The sequence below is a fragment of the Lytechinus pictus genome, chromosome 11 (genome assembly GCF_037042905.1).
Source record: "Lytechinus pictus isolate F3 Inbred chromosome 11, Lp3.0, whole genome shotgun sequence".
NCBI lineage: Eukaryota > Metazoa > Echinodermata > Echinoidea > Temnopleuroida > Toxopneustidae > Lytechinus > Lytechinus pictus.
In genome coordinates, this window is record NC_087255.1 from 15,184,790 (window position 1) to 15,197,412 (window position 12,623).

Below are 12,623 nucleotides of genomic sequence, written 5' to 3' on the forward strand. Positions count from 1 at the left end.
GATGTCATCTCATATTACTATACCAGGATTTGGCCATCCGGTTCCCCGACCGTATTCTCCTTCTCCGGGTGCAAATAACGATATCCATATTATAGAAGTAATTATGTTGTTTACATTTTGTTTAAGCCTAATTCTAACAATTAACAGGTCATTTAAAATATTAAACAATTGTTTGAAATTGTTTAAAGTTTTTAACAACTTGTTTAAAAGTTTAAACAACAATGCAGTTGTGAGAGCGACAGCTTCCTTTCTCTTTAGATAATTTGGGAAACATGTCCATCTCTTCATTTAAACAACCATCAATCCCTTACAAAAAATTCCTGCAGTACTTTAGTGGTACTCTGTTGTACCTGTGTGATACTTCTGTCATACACGACGGTACCTCAGAATTACCACAGGACTTCTGTGGTATCACTCTGTGATAGTTCTGTCATACTTCTGTGGTACAGGAAAATATGAAAATTTCCTGCAATACCTTAATGGTACTCTGTCGTACCTGTGTGATACTTCTGTTGTACAAAACTGTATATAGAATTACAACAGGACTTCTGTGGTATCACTCTGTGATAGTTCTGTCATACTTCTGTGGTACAGGAAAATATGAAAATTTCATGCAATACCTTAATGGTACTCTGTCGTACCTGTGTGATACTGCTGTTGTACAAAACTGTATATAGAATTACAACAGGACTTCTGTGGTATCACTCTGTGATAGTTCTGTCATACTTCTGTGGTACATAAAAATATGAAAATTTCATGCAATACCTTAATGGTACTCTGTCGTACCTGTGTGATACTTCTGTTGTACAAAACTGTATAAGGAATTACTACAGGACTCCTGTGGTATCACTCTGTGATAGTTCTACTTCTGTGGTACATAAAAATATGAAAATTTCATGCAATACCTTAATGGTACTCTGTCGTACCTGTGTAATACTTCTGTTGTACATAACTGTATACAATATCACTCTGTGATAGTTATGTCGTACTTCTGTTGTACATGAAAATTCTAAAATATCCTGCAGTACTTCTATGACAACCCTGCGATACTTCTGTTGTATATGAACATTTTTTTAATTTCCTGCAGTACTCAATATAGGCACTTCTAAAATTCTATGGCAACCCCAGTGCTATACTTTCAAAATTTCCTGCGGTACTTCTCATGCAGCCACCCCAGAAATATGACTGAAACTGTATCACAGACGCTACTGGTGTATTTTCTGTGGTACAGTACATGAACAAATTAGTTTCCTTCAGTACTTGTATGGAAGCCCTGTTTGTACCACAGACTAATTTTTTTATTTCCAGTGAGGGATTTATCTTTTTTTTCAGTTTCGGGAGAGGTCAGTAGCGTATTGAGTCTTATATTTTTAGAAGGCCATATGGCTTAAAAGGGCACCATTCATTTTAAAAAGTACAATTTTTTATATGAAAATTTAATTTTGTGATAGCTAGATTGTGACATATAGGCCCTATTTCAAAATTATATTTCACCCTGTCCCATTGTGTAGGTCTATATCAGCGAGGGGGGGGGGGGTTATGCCTACTGAGACTCAGAGGTTTTAAGTTTGATAGCTTCTATTTCTACGAGAAAGGGTACTATACGTACTAGATCAAAACTAGGAGCAAAGCGCGAACTGAAAAATGCGAAAAATTATCGACCCCAAAATGGGCAACTTATATTTTGAGGACTATTGTTCGTTTTCAGGGTTATTTCTTTTTCATGCGCTCTTTTAAATTTCAATTATCATTTTTGTTTTGTTTGTTCGCCACTTATTTTTCATAAAAAACAGGATGAATAATAAAAAAATGACTATATTTAAAAAGGTAGGCCTACGTGTTGAAATATACAGGACACACCTAACACTCTTAGAGCTTAATGGTTGTGAGGAAGCCGGGTTGAATTTCAAAGAGATATTGTAATGAATAAAAATATAAGCATGAACGTATTATTCTACTTCATCCATCTCTTTCTAACAATACAAGAAAATAATTGAAGGGGAGGTCAACGCTAGAGATAATCAATAAATAGAGTAAAATTCACAAAACAAAATGCTTAAAATTTATTCAAAATCGGATGACAAATAACGAAGTTAAGTTGAATTTTAAGGATTTGCAATATTCCCATGAAACAGTTTTATTTAGGCATGTCTCATGAATATTCATTAGGTGGGCTGATGATGTCATATCCCATGTTCTTTTGTACAATATATGAAATTAGATTTATTCAACATATTTCTACCAAGAACTTAAACAATTGGAATGACGACTAATTAACCGCATTAGTTATTTAATGCAGCAACTTTACAATGGGGACACATTATTACACATGTATTGAAAAAATAGATAATCATAATTTCATATCTAACATTAAAAAAGAAAAATGGGAATGTCACATCATCAGCCCACCAAATGAATATTCAAGACGATGTGCACACTATCTGTTTTCACAAAATATTGATAAACAATTAACATAAGAAAGTTCAGCGTTGAATGTTGATTAAAAAATAAATCTCAGTTAAAATGCTATCTAAGATTTTGTTTTACACGTTTGATAACCAAGTTTTAATGCGATTCTGGCCCCTTAAAGTTTTTATTGCGAGAAAATACATTTTTCCAAGTTTCCCATCTATTTTTTTATTTATTTTTTTTTAGTAAAAAGGACCTATTTTCTTACAAATATATTATTATAAATAAAATTACTTCAATATTTGTTCTCCTATTCACAATATTTTTTACAGGTGGAATAGGATAAACTAAAAATAGGATATTTAATTTCCATTTTAAGGCCTATTTTTTGCTTTATATCCCCGGTTTATATCTTTGCCACCTTGCAATATGTTAGCCAGGCTGGTTTATATCTATTTCTTTTTAAATCAAATAAATTTGGATATTTTCAATCTATTTTTATGATGCGAAGCTATATATAGTTTGTAAATATGTTTTTTAATTGCAAGAACAATCTTGTATCTCTGTTCACATATGATGGCAGTTTATTTTGCTTCTTTTTTTCTAATTTGTATGAAGTTTGTATCTATATATTTTCAAACTATTTTCCATCCTTAAAGTGTCACAACCGATATCATATTATTTTTTACCTCGTTGGCAAAGTTATTATCTTTTCTTATGTTTCGCTTCAAAATGGTATCTTTATATTTGCTTGTCTTGCTCCTCCACCCCTTATCAAAATACCCTGCCGGCACTTGATCTAAGATTATTTTCTTTTACTACTTGAACCTTATAAAGGGATCTTTCCTTCGATCGCAAGAAAGGATAAAATGTGTGTTTTTGAAAAGAAATAAAATTAAAAATACATAGGATTGGAGCTGTGATTTTCCTCATTGCTTTCTTTGTCATCCTACTTGCATACTAGTAGGCCTATATAACATATTTTCAGTAAAATTGTGAGACATGTTTTTAAATCCTATCCTTATATTAAAAAAAAGAATAAAGAGAAAGAAAAAAATTAAAAGACATAGAAAAGAAAAAGAAAGGAAGAAGAAATAAATATTTGAATTTTACTTTATTCAATTCCTTTACGTTAATAATATGATATATAAATGATGGCGAAAATAGTCAAATTGTCTGGTTGCCAAGTAAAAAGTAAGACCCCCCCCCCCCCCCCTCCGAGCTCCCCGTACAAACGCACGGACTGTACCGTATACGTGTTTCCGGTTCCGCCATTTGAAAAAAAACGTTCGTAACTGCTCAGCTGAACCCGAAGCTTGATGAAGAAGGCCGTCAATATTTCAACAAAAACTAACAGAATATGGATCAGATTCGGACAACGACTTCTTAAGACATTCACACAACAGGCTAAACAGTAAGTTAGATCAATTTTTCGTAGTTTGGCGCGGCATGCACTTAAATTTCTTCGACTTTTTAATCATTACCGTACGGCCACTGCACTGCCGTTGTTCCCGATCGCTTATCGGGTGGGGGCTGATCTGCGGTGTGCGCGGCCGGGGACGGCCAACGGCTGGCTAAGTTAGTAGTATACAGTCAGTCCGCAAGCCCTGAAAAAGTAGCTTCTTTTATCCAAGTGATATTCATGACAAGAGGGTTTTTGCATAGTTAATGAGCTTGATGCGAACCAAAATACCTCTTTTTATTCGGCCATTGCTTCTCTAAATATTGACCAAATTTCATGTTTTTGGTATATTTGTAAAGAAAAAGAATCATTCTTTTAGGTCATGTGTTTGGATTTTTAAAAGAATGTTGTAATATAGGAAAAACTTTTGATCTAAAACATGAAACAAAATATTTTTTTTCATGCAACAAAAGTTGTTGTTTTCACACTTAATTTCTGTTTAGGCACAAATGATTTTTAAATCATGATAAAGCTGAAGATCTAAGCTTTAATATGATATAATTTTTATAAGAAGATGTATTTTAGATGGGTCAGCAGCCAGCTTTTTATAGGCCAAGTACATTTTGCAGCTCAAAAACAAGAATACTGCGCTCTGATTCGTCATAGACCACACACCCACGCAAATTCCAATGTTCCCCACACTGGGCCTCTGCAAGTTCACACTCACCATGTGGTAATCTCTTCAAATTACCCGCGCCTGTTTGTTTTGAAAACAGTATTCAGCCAATCAGAACTCTGGATTTTATGTTACTCAGAAATTTCAGAAATCTCGTCTTGCATCTTGATGGAAATAACTGGCTGCTGACCCATCTAAAAGATGCCACATATCAAGAGTGACATTGTAAGAAAGTAAAGAGTTTGAGCTTTCTGATGATATAAATAATGTTGGTGCCTGAAACACAAAATGTTGCACAATTTGCAAGTGAAAACAGAGGAAGAAAATTCTGTTTGATGCATCTTTTCAGGTAAAAAATTCACTTATTTATCAAAATATTTCATTAAAAAAAAATGACCAATATAAAAGGGTAACATTTACTCTTGCCCATGGTACAAAAATAATCAATATTACTCAAGGAGAAAGTGGTTAAATTCTTTGAGAAAGAAAGTCTCACAATTCACGAGATTTTGCAGGGACATGAATTCAGCCACGAGAGGACTTGGATAAATCTTGCTCATTTGCTCATTAACACAGGGGCTTGCGGACTGACTGTATATTGATGGCGGCGGTGAGGATGTTTGTATTGTCATGATTGTAGCCAGGTCAGGGGTGGGCGCTAATGCAGTTTCGCACCGGCCGATTAATACCAGCATACCTCATCACCAATATTTGTTCCCAAATGTCATGACAAGTCTCTCAGTCACATTTGAAGTCAATATATCCACCACTTTTCAAAATATCGTGATCGGGAATGGCTGTAGGCCTAGCCAGGCGGCTTCTAGAGAGTGAAAATCATTTACTAACGTAACTTCGTAAGGTCACTCTCATATGAAGCCAGGGATCCTTTCTCATATACCCACACAGAGGAAGCCAAAAATTGAAACTTTCACCCCCGGCCCCGAGATTTCTACTTTCCTAATTCTAAAAGATCTAGCCTAACGTTAGACCTAAATCATGTACATGGGATAAAACTTAATTTCCAACATTTCTACGCTCTCGTCGTTATTTTTGAAGAAGAAATTCATTCCAAAAAATGCGAAAAATATCATGATTAGACGGAAGAGACTTGCCCGATGTTTACGCCCCCATCTTGTTTTCTATTGTTCTTCGCCAACGTTACAGACGCGAACTTCGAGACCATGAACTCGATCTGATATTCTGAGTGACAGAGGTGGGATTTTATGGGGGTGGGGAATATAAAATTCATGCAACATCTTGATTTTTAAAAAGAATTAAAACTAATATTCTTACTTTACACAAAGTTTCATTTAGTTCCATGCTTTTATCAGTCTCAAAATTGGTGATTTAGAGCCAACATGAAGTTCCTCACACATATTTATAATTCGCTGCCGATTTCAAAACATTGCATGCGGATGCAATATTCGCGAGATACCGGGCCTGGTCTGACCCGACCGACCTCACACGCATGCGATGTATTGAATATTGATACGTGTGAGAAACTTCATGTTGGCTCTAAATCATCAATTTTGAGACGGATAGAGGCATGGAGAAGAACTGAAACTTTGTGTGCAGGAAGAATATTAGTTTTAATTTTTTTAAAGAGCGTGATGTTGCATGAATTTGATATCCCCCCCCCCCCATAAGATCCCACTTTTTGTCACTCGGAATATCAGATCGGCAGATCCAGTTCACGGTCTCAAAGTTTGGGTAGGGGGAGCGTAGTGTAGCAATAGTGAAGTGGAGTGGAGCCTGCACAAACTTCACTCGAGGTAGGCAATCCCACAAATTTAAAAGAGGTTTCTATAAAATCAAGTCCGGCCTTCTATGAACATGACAAACTTACGAAAAGATGTGAAGTCAATTCACCCTAAATATCATCAATATCCTTCAAATAGCTTCATTTAAGCACTAATTTTTCTTCCGGTTGATAAAATATGGATCCGTCTTTAATTTCCAAAATTGTTCGTCTAACTAGCTAAAGGACGCATGTTTTATCTACATATTAAAGACACTACATAGAAAAGACTAGGCACAAAGACTATTATACATGTAAATCGATGCAAAGCATTACGCGATGTCGGCAAAGTGCCCAATCTTCTTATTGTAAAGACTTTAGCGACAATAACAGACTGTGAGTAAGGTTAAAATGCTCCTCTACTTTTAATGTTTTCATTAGTGCTGTTGTCGGGAACAAAAATCCATGTCGACATGTCGCTTAAAAATTAATCCCGACATCGACAATGTCGACATGAAAAAGGGACCGTAATTTAGCCTGGGCTCCCTAACATAAAAAAAACGCATTCGATCGTGGAACAACACTCTCAATCAAATATATTCACCTTGACACGAGTGATATCCCCACACTAGATCTATATAATACAGGCTCAGTTCGGGAATTGAGCTTCCAAAATCACCGATTTAATCCACATTTTTTTTCTGGAGAATCAAGTTTTTGTACCAGGATCCGGTTTCGAAAGCATTGCTCAATAACACTCGTAGCCAATTTGAGAATCACCAATTACAACAGTGATCATTGCTGCAAACGCAAGCTCCTCAATTTGACAATGAAAAGTAATGAAAATCGACCGATAATTTCAGTATCACTTCCGCGGCGATCCGTGCAACGATCTCCAAACGAATGAAGGGAAGTTTTCTGTGACTTCGTGATATGAAGTAAGCGCTCAATTGCGGCAGTCACAACTTTGACAAAAACACGTGTTCGCTGCTGCTCACGTTTATGTGAAAAGTAATGCATTGAGGAGCAACGTATTATCAAGCACGGTGAATAGCGCGCGATGGGTACATATTTCCGTGGATGGGTACGGTGAATGCTACTCTCGCTATAACGGGATATCGAGGGCGGCTCGATCGGGCAGGCCGGCCCTGCACTGACGTATTTCTACTGCCGCACAGCTCGCAGATATTCTTTTTTCATTTAATGCGCTGCTAAGCTGAATAAACCTTTTAATCGCGCCAATTACTGTGGATAAATGCTTCTAACTTTTCAGCTAATCTTTACACTCGTGATTGTAGGCTAGACCCCTTTTTATTTTATGTTTACATGTCGATGTGGGTGCGTGCATGTCGACATGTCGGAATTTTGAAAATCCTTCGTATGTCGACATCAATGTCGATATGAGGCCTATCGACAACAGCACTAGTTTTCATTGATTTTATGTTGAATATTATTAAAGAATATGACTCTTTGCACCTGAATTGTAACACTGAAATATGGAAATGAAGAAGTTTTATCATGTATTTTTATTACATCATGTATTTGTATTAACCTGCAAATAAAATGTTACTATGTCACTCAAATTCATTTCATTTCATTAAAGATTCAAAGAGGGATCTCTGGATGATCGAGCAGCAAGTCCAGCATTATGTGGGAAAGATACTACAGGTGTACACAGAAAAGGCCATGTTCTTGTACAAGACACGGTTGGAGTTCATAAAAGGTGATTATATAGGCATTCACTTCAGTAGATATTATAATTACAAAATTAAGCAGATTGTATTCATGCAGTGGCATACAGTGTAATCCTTGTTAGAAGATGTAGAGTTATTCTTCATTGTTTTATTAAAGAGTTTCAATATGTGCTTATGACAATTTGTTTGCATTATAAATTGTTTGTCACTCTTCGGCTTAGTTTGCTTTTATAAGCAAGAATATGCTAAGAGAGATAGCCGCAAGGACCTCATTATCCGATAGATATGTACTTGTGAAAAGAGATCTAGATGGGGGCAAAACACCTTATTTCTTGTATTTTTATGTTGTTCATGTTATCGTAATGGTATGTGTTTTTTTTTCTACAGATTAAGCTGCCTCGTGCTATACAGACTTGGATAAAAACAAGCTGTCCAATGAATGGTGACTACTCAAGAGGAGCCAGAAAGTCAACTAAAGCCAGGGTATTTTGGGAGTTGATATGGCCGGGGAAGGGGGGAGGGGGGGTTTCCAGGCCCCCCCCCCTTCCTTGAGATCTTGACCGCACAATCGCGTCTAACATTGGCACATGGGTTGTCTAGGGCATAATTTACAAAATTAAATTGTAAATTATTTCACGCAAATTGTTAGTAAGTGATAATACTAATTTATGCGTAATTAGAATACAAAATCATACTTTTTCCTCTATTGCATTGACTTTGTACACAAAATCACGTTTTTGAGCAATTTTTGGTATGACATGTACTTACATAATGTCACGTTATTACAGAACCACGTACCGGGTGACACAAGATTGGTCTCAAAAGATGCACAAGACTAGAAAGAGGCATGTTTTAAAAAAATTGTGCGACAGCATGGTCGCAAAATTTTTGGAAGGGGGGGGGGGTCAAATTGGTCCAATTTAACTAAGGGTTAATAACTGGGAGGCTGTTAGCTGCCTTTTTACTTTCAAGTCTTGCACATCTTTTGAGACCAAATTTGTGATGCCTGGGTACGCTGTTCCGAAATTTCGCAACATTTTTATGTATTAATCCAACACAAATACTGTTTCTTGCTAAAAATTCACAATTAGTATACCAGTAATATACATTTATCAAGTCAAATTATTTAATTACATTTATAATCATAAAAGCTTTGATAAAGTATAAAAAAAAACAAAGAGTTGTATGTAGGCCTGGGACTTTCGGGTTTTTTCTCTTCGGGTACCCGTGGTAATTTTCGGGTGGGTACCTGAAAATCATGTCACTTGAAATATGACTGGTGGAAACACCCCATAGGTGACGTCATCAAGCCAATGCGATGCAAGCCAATTTATGAATGAAAATATAGTAAGCATGCGCATTGCAAGCCTCCCGTGCCCCACGCAGTATTCCATCGAAACAAGTTTCAATACTCTGTCACCTCGTACCAAAATCGACCTAGAATTCCACTTTCCTATATATCATATGAATTATAAAAGGTTTTCTCACCGATACTGCACAGGTAAGCAAATTTTTATTCTTGCTTTTCCGTCAAAATCTTACGAAGTAGCATCGATATTACATCGTGTTCGTGAGTTTGTATCGCTACGTGAACAAAGTCAATTGATTTCCGGGTTTCGGAGCGTCAAATGCGCCAGCCAATCACGATCGTGTTCCCATTTTCGGTTTATGATGAACTAAAAATGGTAACAAGAACGTTATTGGCTGGTGCTTCGTAGGTCGATTTTGGTATGAGGTGACAGAGTATTGCAGACTTGTTTTGACGTAATACTGCGTGGGGCTGAGGCTTGCAATGCGCATGCTTACTATATTTTCATTCATAAATTGGTTTGCGTCGCAGTGGCTGGATGACGTCACTGCGCTGCAAAAGAAACATGGCGATGATTGAACGATCTCGGTCACATCATCATCACTTGAAAACTTGTATATTTATGGATATTTAGAGGGTAATTGGTGAAATTCAAAATGAGGCTTGTGTACTTTTGTAATGAGTTACAATCATGTCTTACACTACGCAATACAAATCAAATACATGTACATTATACTGGTGAGCAATTTTCGGGTATCGGGTATTGATTTTTCTACTCGGGTACCCGGGTTTTAGTCCCAGCCCTAGTTGTATGAAAATTTTCAAAAATAATGAAAGGTAAAAGAAAACAAGATTACAATGTCCATTGCAAGGGGGCTAGTCTAGCTATTCAGGATAATTGGGATTTTATTCAGTTTTTAATTGACATAACATTATGACAAGATCCCTCCAGTTAGTGTATAAACAGCACATGGCCATGATTGAAATTCATATAACATTAAAGTATGCAAACCAGGCAGCTACATGTACATGTAGGACTCACTGCTTGTCAATTCTATTGTCTGCCAGGGTCAAGTGACATACAGTGCACATGTATAACATGTGTGAAAGTACATAAGAAAATCAGCTTTTTATTTTTGTACTGTAACATTGGGTGAACTGGTGATCACTTTGGATACGATGCTCTTCATATTGGTTTATTTTATGTATATGAATTTTTGGATAATCATTAAGAATTAAAGCCATTTACTTAATATATGGAAGCATAAGCCCATCAAAGAACAGAATTATGTCATGTACAGCTAATTCATTTTGCGTGATATTACAATTGTAATTGTTTACTTGAGCAAGTAATTTGAATTGCTGCATGACCTAAACAATGACATGTTCCAATTCGAATAGTAACATGACCTAAAGAAGAGTTACTCCACCTCGATTGAGAGTGCTTATGTTAAATAATTGATGTTGCTACTTCAAATAATTGAGGTCAATCAAATTGGTCATAATTATTCAAGTCAATTTTGAGCTATATGTCATAATTAATTAGGTCATATACTAATTGAAATTACTAAATGACTCGAGTAGGTATGAATTCACATTGCCACATGACCTTAATTATTTTATGTAGCAACATCAAGTATTGAACGTCATTTAGTTATCAATTATGACATGAAGCAAATCAAATTACATGCCGCAATTTCGTGTTTATGATGGGCTCATGCTTACATTCATATATAACCCTTCAATACGTAGTTGGAGCAATTCTTAGACAAGAAGACTGTGTAAAATGATATGCCTATTCAATGTCAAAAAGGTTAATGTCTCAATAGATTTGATCTACGTTTTGGCAAAGTAATCTTATGTAAATATTTTTTCTAACCTATGGTGAACGTTCTAAATCATGTGAAATTCATTCAAAAATATCTTTCAGTATTTATGGACTTAAGTGAATTCTGAGCAAAATGAAGTGATTATGATTACGTTCATGTACTTTAAGTTTATACTGGTGATCAACACATCATAATTTCATCCCTTACTGTATGTGCACCATGCATTATCTGTACATGCAGAAGTGGTTATCCATTGTTTCATAACATGGTTGAGTAAAGGATGTTCTGCTTTTAGTATTAAGCCAATCGGGTGTTGACAAGAAGGGGAAAATGCAATTGCTCAGCTATTACAGTTTTTTTTGCAACCATAATACTGGTTAAGCCTTGGTTACATTCGCCGGCTCGTGGCCTTACGTCGAGTCAAAATTAACAGTCTTAATCATCCTTGTACCAGCTACTACCAGCTACACGTGGGTGGTTTGTACAGGAATACCTAAAACTGCTGATTTTGTCTCGCCGTAAGGCAACCGGTCAAGGAATGTGACCAAGGTATTAATAATAATCGCTTATTGTTGTGTTAGAGGGAAGGATTCTGGGTCGAATCTAGCTTTCTTTATGTGATCTCAAAATGGCAGCAATGTATGAATAGTTAAAGTAGTTCATGTGGCATCTCAATGTTCATGGATATAAATCTTTGTACATGTCTTATCCTAAAGATGAAATGTTACTGCATTATTCTAGCAGTCATTTATGATATCAAAGATGTTCTATACTGTGCATAGTACAGCTCATACATAATAAAGGTATGTGAATATGCTTTTAACGTCTTTGCAAATTTGTGGGTTTTTTCACGCCTCTTTTCATTAGTCAAGATGTCAAAGTTGTTGTGCTGGATCACAGGAAATTCTTACAAACTACTACGCCTAACAAACCAGTGCAGGACGGTGTCGTGAGAAAATCGCACAGACTACTACAGGACAATACCATAGGATTGTCACAGGAAATCAACAAGAATACCCCTGCAGGATTACCACAGTAAAGTATCACAAGAAGGCTGCAGGATGAGACCAATAATGCCACAGAAGATATCAAAGATCAGTATCACAGGAATACCACAGGACAGTACTGCAGGAATTGTCCTGCGGTAAGGTCTCTTGGTATTCCTGCAGTACTGTCCTGTAGTACTGTTCTGTAGTACTTTCCTGTGATACTGGTCTGCGGAATTCCTAAAGTACTGTCCTGTCATACTGTCCTGTGATACTATTTATCACCACAGGATAGTATCACAGGACAGTACTACAGGAATACCAGACCAGTATCACAGGACAGTACTACAGGAATACCAGACCAGTATCACAGGACAGTACTACAGGAATACCAGACCAGTATCACAGGACAGTACTACAGGAATACCAGACCAGTATCACAGGACAGTACTACAGGAATACCAGACCAGTATCACAGGACAGTACTACAGGACACAGTACCAGAAGCCTGCGGTACTCCTGTAGTACTGTCCTGCGATACTGTTCTGTAGTACTTCCCTGTGATACTGGTCTGCGGTAT

The 12,623-nt window shown here is 36.5% G+C and overlaps 1 long non-coding RNA gene across 1 annotated transcript; it reads left to right on the plus strand.

Annotated features, from left to right (window-relative positions):
* The first annotated feature begins 3,670 nt into the window (after positions 1 to 3,670).
* On the plus strand, positions 3,671 to 11,880 carry LOC129271573 (uncharacterized). The gene is made up of 3 exons (XR_010295146.1): positions 3,671 to 3,823; positions 7,829 to 7,948; positions 8,307 to 11,880. It is a non-coding gene; the product is annotated as an uncharacterized LOC129271573 (long non-coding RNA).
* Positions 11,881 to 12,623: the final 743 nt, after the last annotated feature.